The sequence below is a fragment of the Capsicum annuum genome, chromosome 9 (genome assembly GCF_002878395.1).
Source record: "Capsicum annuum cultivar UCD-10X-F1 chromosome 9, UCD10Xv1.1, whole genome shotgun sequence".
Lineage (NCBI taxonomy): Eukaryota > Viridiplantae > Streptophyta > Magnoliopsida > Solanales > Solanaceae > Capsicum > Capsicum annuum.
Genome location: NC_061119.1, coordinates 168,146,521 through 168,155,025, shown reverse-complemented (window position 1 = coordinate 168,155,025; position 8,505 = coordinate 168,146,521).

Genomic DNA, 8,505 nt, shown 5'->3' with positions numbered 1-8,505 from the left:
CGTTAAACACCTAGCATCATATCAAACCCTAATCCTTAGATCCCATAGCCCCGGCTAATGAAATTAGCTGCTCATGATTTGATGAAGGAAATCACAAGTTAAATTCATGTTGATAATGATAAACTTACTTATAGATGGAAAACAACAAATAATTTCTTCAATTAAATCCCAAGTTAGAAACCCAAGAATAGTTGATAAGAAAGAAACTAAAAATAATTGGCAAAAGAGAACAATGTACGTGTTTCTCCCTCCAAAATTCTTGTTCTGAATAACGAAAACTTCCTCCCTTAAAAACCCTAAAAATTGCTATTTATACTAAAGCCTAATTAAGGAAATAAAATAACAAAATCACAGCTGGGCTCAGATTTAGGTGATGCCATATTGGTGTTGGTCGTCAGGCTTCTGACGACGTCTCAGATATGTCGTCAGAAGTCATGCCATCTTGACCTATTTGCCTCACTTTGACGATGTCCTATGATGGCTTATTACACTTGTGACGGCTTGTAGCAAATGTCGTCAGACCTTCAGCTTATTGCTCACTCTGACGGCATATTCTGATGGTTTACCACACTTGTGATGACCTATTGAGAATGTCGTCACTCTCATCTAGCAACTCTTCTCCACTGTTCTTTCTAACGGCTTTTTCTGGTAGCTTACCACATCTCTGATGGCTTGAAAGAAATGTCGTCAGACTCATATCAACTCACTTGTACCAGATTTTATTTATTTTGTTCATCTTTCCTATGTTTTCCTCCTATCCTTACTACAGCTACAATATCACAAGAAAACGATCAAAAACAACCAAAATTGCTTAAGACTTCGCAATTATTTAGAGTTAAAATCCTCAAATGTGTTAGCATTTGCTCACACATCAACACCCTCAACTTAAAATAATTGCTTGTCCTCAAGCAACTATATAACACCATACTACGATGCTTAACCAAGACATACATAAGATTTCTATCACAGTTGATTATCAAGTTTAGCTCAAAACTCGTGCCACTCTTCATGTTTAATCCAATTGTGCATATCCATGAAGATTAACAATGTGACCCAAAGGAATCAAGATATGGCATCAATTCAGCAACATCAACTATGCATGTACCAATATTACACTATCCAAACAAGGTAACAGCTAGCAATGCAACCGATGTGCCCTTACAACAAAGAAGTCTTTCCTCACTTATATATGAACTCAAGCATGTCAATGCGGGGATAGTCAAAAGACACTCACTCTTAGAAAGAAATTCCAATCAATATATGTCAAATACCATATGCTTGCCCTTATTTTCATTACCAAGGTGTCCAGACAGGTAAGTTAGGATCACTATAGGTCTTTTCTTCGGCTTGTAATGTAGGCTAAGGGCTGGTATGATATTCAATGGCATTTAGAGTGACTAAGCCTCCTTGGCACTACCTTAGCTTTTGGGGTTCACTTATTAACCTTTTTCTTCTTTTTCTCCTTTTCTTGATCACCCATTATTTAGGATGGATGTGGCTTTTCTTTTTCATTCCTTTTCTTTTCTTATTATTCTTCTACACCACCCAACTTTTTATTCTTTTTCACTTATTCTTTTTCTTTTAGTCTACCTTTCTTCATACTCACTTTACATCATGCACCCCTATGATAGCCACCCTCAACTTAGGTTATTTACCTAAGTCTAGGTGTGCAGTGTCTAAGGAGGACTAGGGCCAAAACAGGTTCATTATAATCTAAACGGGAAGGTGATAAGTGTCATAGAAAGAAATGGTTAATTCAGGCTTAAAATAGGGATCAAGAGATATCATGCATACAGGGAAGGTCATTTAGGCAAAAAGTGACTTAAAAAATCAAAACGACCTATGATCCTTTCCTAACCCCTATCTTTCAACCAAGGTAAAACTAATCGGGAAAGTTCTGGATTTAACACACAAAGGGAACTAAGTAGTATCTCACATACACATGGCACAAAGGTGCATCACAAGCTACTACCTATCCGGTTCATGCAATTGTTTAGCAATGGATATCATGTCACTAGTACAAATGCCATAACAAGATGCACAGTGGTCACACATAAATGTATATCACACAGTTATAAAACAGACCAACGAAGAGGTGTCTATCAGTCTAAAAAATCAACAAAAATATGTCAACTGCTCTAGATACTTATTTTTCTCCAGTTAACCATAACACATCATAAAACAAACACAGTACGCCTAAACATGCTGGCTCTACTAGGAACAAGACTCCGGGGAAAAGAGGCACGACAACAAAAACCCCAGGAGGACATCAATACCCACAAGTAGCCCCACCCTCAACTTAATATCATGCATTATTCCCAACACGTCAAATCAAAATAAGAGAGTTAGAAACATACCTGTGGCACCATGGGTGCAAAGATCTGATGTCAATCACATAATACGAATACAAACAACAAATTACCTTGGGTTGCCTCCCAAGAAGCACCTGGTTTAACATTGCGGCTCGACTCAGTTATCTTGACTGCTCAGACTTCGTCAAGATATCTTATTGATAATTATTCATATCTCCACTTAGAGGATTTAAAATGTTGGCCCAACTTTTGATCAATACATCTTCGGGGTGTTTTGGGCAAATGTGAGGGCATGATAAGGAATGTTCTATCATGCCACTTCGAAGACTTAAACTGTTTTCCCAATTTTGCATCAAACTTTTATGTGGGATCATTTGGTAACGGTGAGAATCTTAAACAACCACTAAATGGAAATCAATCTTTAAGCTCCTTGGCCTTCAATATTGGGGTTGTAGTATACCCTTTTGGAAGGACAAATTCCAAAATGTAAGAATCTTCCTCCTCATTTTCAAAATTCATCATTTGCTTGGGTGATTCAAATTTCATCTCATCCACTAAGCATAATGTTTAAAAGTGATTCGACTGAGGACTAACCCTCAATTTTGGAATAACTTCCCTATTAGTATTTTTACCTTAAAATAGACTAAAGTCTTCATGAGGGTTGTACTTAATTTTGTCTTTTGACTCTAATACCATTTCCTCATCCTTGGCATCTTCATTATTGAATGGTTTGGTTGGTTGGGAAATCACCAAGGGTTTCTCTATCAAGCTCATCATTAACATCAGATTCCTGCTCTTCATCCTCACACTCTTCTATTATTTTAAATGATTTTGCAGACAAGATATCTTCTAAATATAATGTAAAAGAGTGCTTTGGATGATTGACCTCTATATCAATCTCCTCATGAATGATTGGCTTTATTTCTTGATGCATATCATATACGATATCATATGTTTCTTTATGGAGATCCAATATTCTTTGCAACATAGCTTTCATGCCACTCTTTCTGGTGATTCGTTCTTCCTTTTCTTGACCATAAGACCTGTCAGACTCATAAGAAGAACTAGAATTTGGGTTAGCATAATAGGGGGAGGGGAATTTGGGCAATCACTCTAATGTCTATCTTAACCACCACATACAGAACAATCATACTCCCAATAGGATGGAAAATGGTGCACACATCTCTCTCTAGGGAGCATATCCACAGTCTTGCCAAAAGTGAGGCCCATCACAATATGGAAATAGATCATTAAGATAATATTTCCAACCACCAAGATCATATTCATTCCACGATGCCATAGTAATAAGTAAACTAAAATACAAATCTACCAAACACAAGAAATAAAAGAAAACTAAAAACAAATATTTACAAGTTTGAATTCAAGCAAGTAAGCTAAAATTCCAAACTAACTCAATACGCCAAATTATTCCCCAGCAACGGCGCCATTTTTGATAACGCTCAACTTACACCTCAAATTAGTGTAAGGTGGTCGTTGTCAATATATTTACCCAACTTTGGAGTCGGGGTCGAATCCATAGGGAACTATGCGAGCGGCAATTAAGCTAATTTAAAGCTATAGCTACAAGTTCAATTCAAACAAATGGTACAAAAATATAAATTAAGATGGGGGTTTTGAAAGTATTAAGTAATGTTGTCACTTCAATATTAATGTTTGTAATCGATATAAATGGGAAACCAGAGCTATGTTCAATAAGGCTTTCGGGAATTGACAGATACTAGGTAATGCTAGCGATTCTCGAAATAATTAGAAAAACAGAATATCCCTAACGATTATACTTTCTAACTTATCTCTTGACCTCACTAGACAATTTATTATCTAATTCTCTCGAACTTAGATAACTTATATATTTCTAATGGGATGTTATCTCAGGTAGATTAATCCAATTATGGCATTAATCATTAAATAGAAGGTTGGTAGCTTTTGAGTCCCTATTGATAATTCACGTCCTCTAGTCTATTTCTCCATTAGAAGCAAATAAAACCTAAGGCATAACCTAATGTTTGCAACCACTAGATTTCAGTTAAAACCATAAAATTTCAAGATGTTCTACTACTCTTTGAATCCGTTAAACACCTAGCATCATATCAAACCCTAATCCTTGGATCCCATAACCCCGACTAAGGAAATTAGCCGCTCATGATTTAACGAAGGAAATCACAAGTTGAATTCATGATGATAATGATAAACTTATGTATAGATGGAAAACAACAAATAATTTCTTCAATTAAATCCCAAGTTAGAAACCCAAGATAGTTGATAAGAAAGAAACTAAAAATAATTGGCAAAAGAGAACAATGTACATGTTTCTCCCTCCAAAATTCTTGTTCTGATTAATGAAAACTTCCTCCCTTAAAACCCCTAAAAATTGCTATTTATACTAAAGCCTAATTAAGGAAATAAAATAACAAAATCACAGCTGGTCTTAGATTTAGGTGACGCCATATTGGTACGGCGTCTCAGATATGTCATCAGAAGTTATGCCATCTTGACCTATTCTACCTCACTCTGACGATGTCCTATAACGGCTTACCACACTTGTGACGGTGTGTAGCAAATCTCTTCAGACCTTCAGCTTATTGCACCATGTTCTGCCTCACTCTGACGGCATATTCTGATGGCTTACCACACTTGTGATGGCATATTGAGAATATCGTCATTCTCATCCAGCAACTCTTCTCCACTGTTCTTCCTAACACCTTTTTCTGGTAGCTTACCACATCTCTTATGGCTTGCAAGAAATGCCGTCAGACTCATATCAGCTCACTTGTACCAGATTTTACTTATTTTGTTCATCTTTCCTATGTTTTCCTCCCATCCTTGCTACAACTACAATATCACAAGAAAACGATCAAAAACAACCAAAAGTTGCTTAAGACTTTGCAATTATTTATAGTTAAAAGCCTCAAATGTGTTAGCATCTGCTCACACATCAAACACCAGGAAGATCATTCAGAAAGACCCAGGAAACTCATTTACCACCAAAACCGAATGAAAAGAAGGACCCTCCGAGTTTGAATCTTTAACTCGAACCAAGTGATAGAGAAAACCCTTAGAGATTAACATCTAAGCTCTAAGATAAGAAATAAACCTCCCCTTAGGAGCAAAGGAACCACCCTCCCACTTTATAACCGGTTTACCAGGGAACCTAAAGACAACCTTACGGGTTTGACAATCTAAAGATGCATAACAAGACTGTAATCAATCCATCCCCAAAATGACATCAAAGTCTACCATATGTAGTTCAAACAAATCTACCAAAGTCTGCCTACCACCAATGGATACTACACCCCCTATAGACTCTCTTAACAATAACTGAGTCACCTATCGGGGTAGAAACAAAAAAAGGATCTGAAATAACCTCAGGATCAAAACCAATACATACAGCCACAATGAGGTCTCATAAGAAAGAGTGGACCCCGAATCAACCAGAAAATACAAGTCATAAGAAAAGAGTTGTAACGCACCAGTAATAACATCAGGTGATGCCTCAAATTCCTACAACCTATTTCGGCCAGTGCCGGTACCAGAAGTAGGAGTAGACAACAAAGCCACACCACTAGGCATAGGATCAGAAGATGAAGCAATTAGAGCGTTGACCTCTCCCGAAGCTCCCTTACCAACCGAAATAATTCTTGAGCATATAGCCTAGTTGTCCATATTTAAAATACTTAGCCCTTCTTTCATCATAATAGCCCTAATAAAGACGACCATAGAATCAGAAAGGAGGGCATGAAAAATCTGACTGACCCTCACTCGCCTAAGATTAGGCACCCTATGCCCAGAAATTATCACCACCTTACGGACGCCTATCACCCGATTGCCTCGGGTAAGGAGCACTAGCAGTAGAGAAGAAACTAGAACTTCCTCACTTTTTCTTTGTCCATTTACCTCCATCCCGACCACCCTTCTGCTGAGAACTACTCTACTCAGAAAACCTACTACTCTTACCCATTCTTTCCCCAAACTCTATTTTTTTTATTTTTTCTTCCTCCACCTTTTGCATGTGACAACCAACTTCAAAATGTTCATATCCCTAATCAGCAAAATAGTCTTTCTTTCAAGGATCAGATCTCAAGATAGCCTAAAAGTGAAGGTTATTATTCTCACCCTAATGTCAGCCACCAAATCAGGAGCATACCTTGACAGCTGATGAAACTTCAAGGCATATTTCTTGACAAATATTTTACCTTGCTTGAGATTCACAAACTTTTCCATCTTTATTTCTCTCAGCTCTTGAAGAAAGAAACAACCCAAAAAGGCATCCCATAAGGACAACTCCTCCACATCACCTCTATACCTATCTCATTCCTCGTACCATTGGTATGTAATATCCTTGAGCTGATAAGCTGTAAAGTTTACACCTTCCATATTAGTAGTTTGCATTACCCTAAAAATCTTCTCTATTTCATCCAAGAAATCCTGAGGATCCTCCTCTACCTTCACACCAGTAAAAGTAGGAGGATTCAGCTTCATAAATTGGCCAACCTTTGTGGCCTCAGCAGATAACCCACCAGATGCATCTCGCTCAGCATGAGTAGTGACCAACTAAGCAATAACATGAATAGATAGTCACCTTGCCTTGAGGAGGACTAGTAGCAACCAAAGGAACTCTAGAACAATCAGGGATAGGACCCTGAGAACGAGTGCAAACTCCAAGTGTATGACATATACCGTCAACATCATCCCTAGATGGGACAGAAAAATTTCCTTATATTCTAGATCGTCGAACCATGATCTAAAAACCAAACAAACAAAGATTAGAGAAGATTTCGGGACTTAGACTCCAAGCTTGAAAATAAAATACCAAGAAAGTGAAACATTCCTAAATTCCCTGTCGCCTCTCTCTTATGAGTGTGGCGCGCTACACAATCCTAAAAGAGACTCTACTAGACACGGCTTTGTGGACTCCCAATTGAACATGAACCTAAAACTCTAATACCAACTTGACACAACCCGACCTGGGGCCTTGTCATAATAGGCATCCCAAGTTCAATCGGGATCAGAGACTACCCCCGTTACCTAACCTAATCCAGTCGTCTGCCCTGAGTTGGCTAAATTTTGAACATATAACAAGATAGAGTAACTATCCAGATTATAAACCCTAGGATAGGTCTATTGCTGAGATTGACCCAACCGAGTCTGACCGTCTCATACCAACCGTTCAACCATACCAATCCAAACCAAATCATAGATCCAACCATAACCAAATAAGTTTTATTAATAATTAAATAATCCCAAAATGAAATACAATGGAACAACCAACAATCTCTTCAATTGGTGTCAACTCTAATACTAATACCAATACTAAGGCCGACACTAATACCAATGTCTCCCATGTCAACCCATAGTAGTTCCACTAAAACGTCTAACCAAAAGAATACAAATATTTGGTTGGGACATGCCCCCAACCATAGCCAAAACCAGTATCCATAAATAATCCAGAGTATGAAATAATATCCATGAAATGAAGCCTTTTGAATAGATGAAAGCTCACCACCTCAACCCAAAGATGACCCTTGAGTGTCCTAATTCTAAGCGGGAAGAGTAAAATGACCGATTCCTACATCACATGGGGATACAGCCACTCGAAGATGGGTTAGCAGGTGAACGCTAGCATAAACTTGGGATAAGGATAAAATAATGCCAATTATAAAACTAAATAAAACCATCCATATGCACACAAACCACACACACATATATATAACTACGTCGGGAAAGGGAACCGAGTTTAGCATGCTATTTAAAACCTTTACCTGGACTGTGTAGCTTTGCCATCCTAAAACCACCCATGAGGTATATGGGTTCAGCTCCCCCTCTTAAAAGGGACCTCGTGCGTGAAGCCGCACGACCAGAGAAAAGAACCTAGGAAGACTAGTACATCCCCCAAAATATAAAGTGTGACATCGTGCACACGGTCTCTAGGAACAAACCTTACATCGGCAAATATGAGTTTCCAGTTTCGATCCCCCTGGTACCTCTATCTCCACGACTTTGCTACACCTTCTCCCCCCTTTAAGCCCAATTAAAACCAATACCAAATAACTAAACCATTATCCATTTATTATTAACCAAGGCCATTAGTAGTGGTATTATCATACTAACTATAACTTGCATCTATTGTGCTTAGCCAAACCTTTATGAGATCAAGGGATTCCCATATAAGTACCAA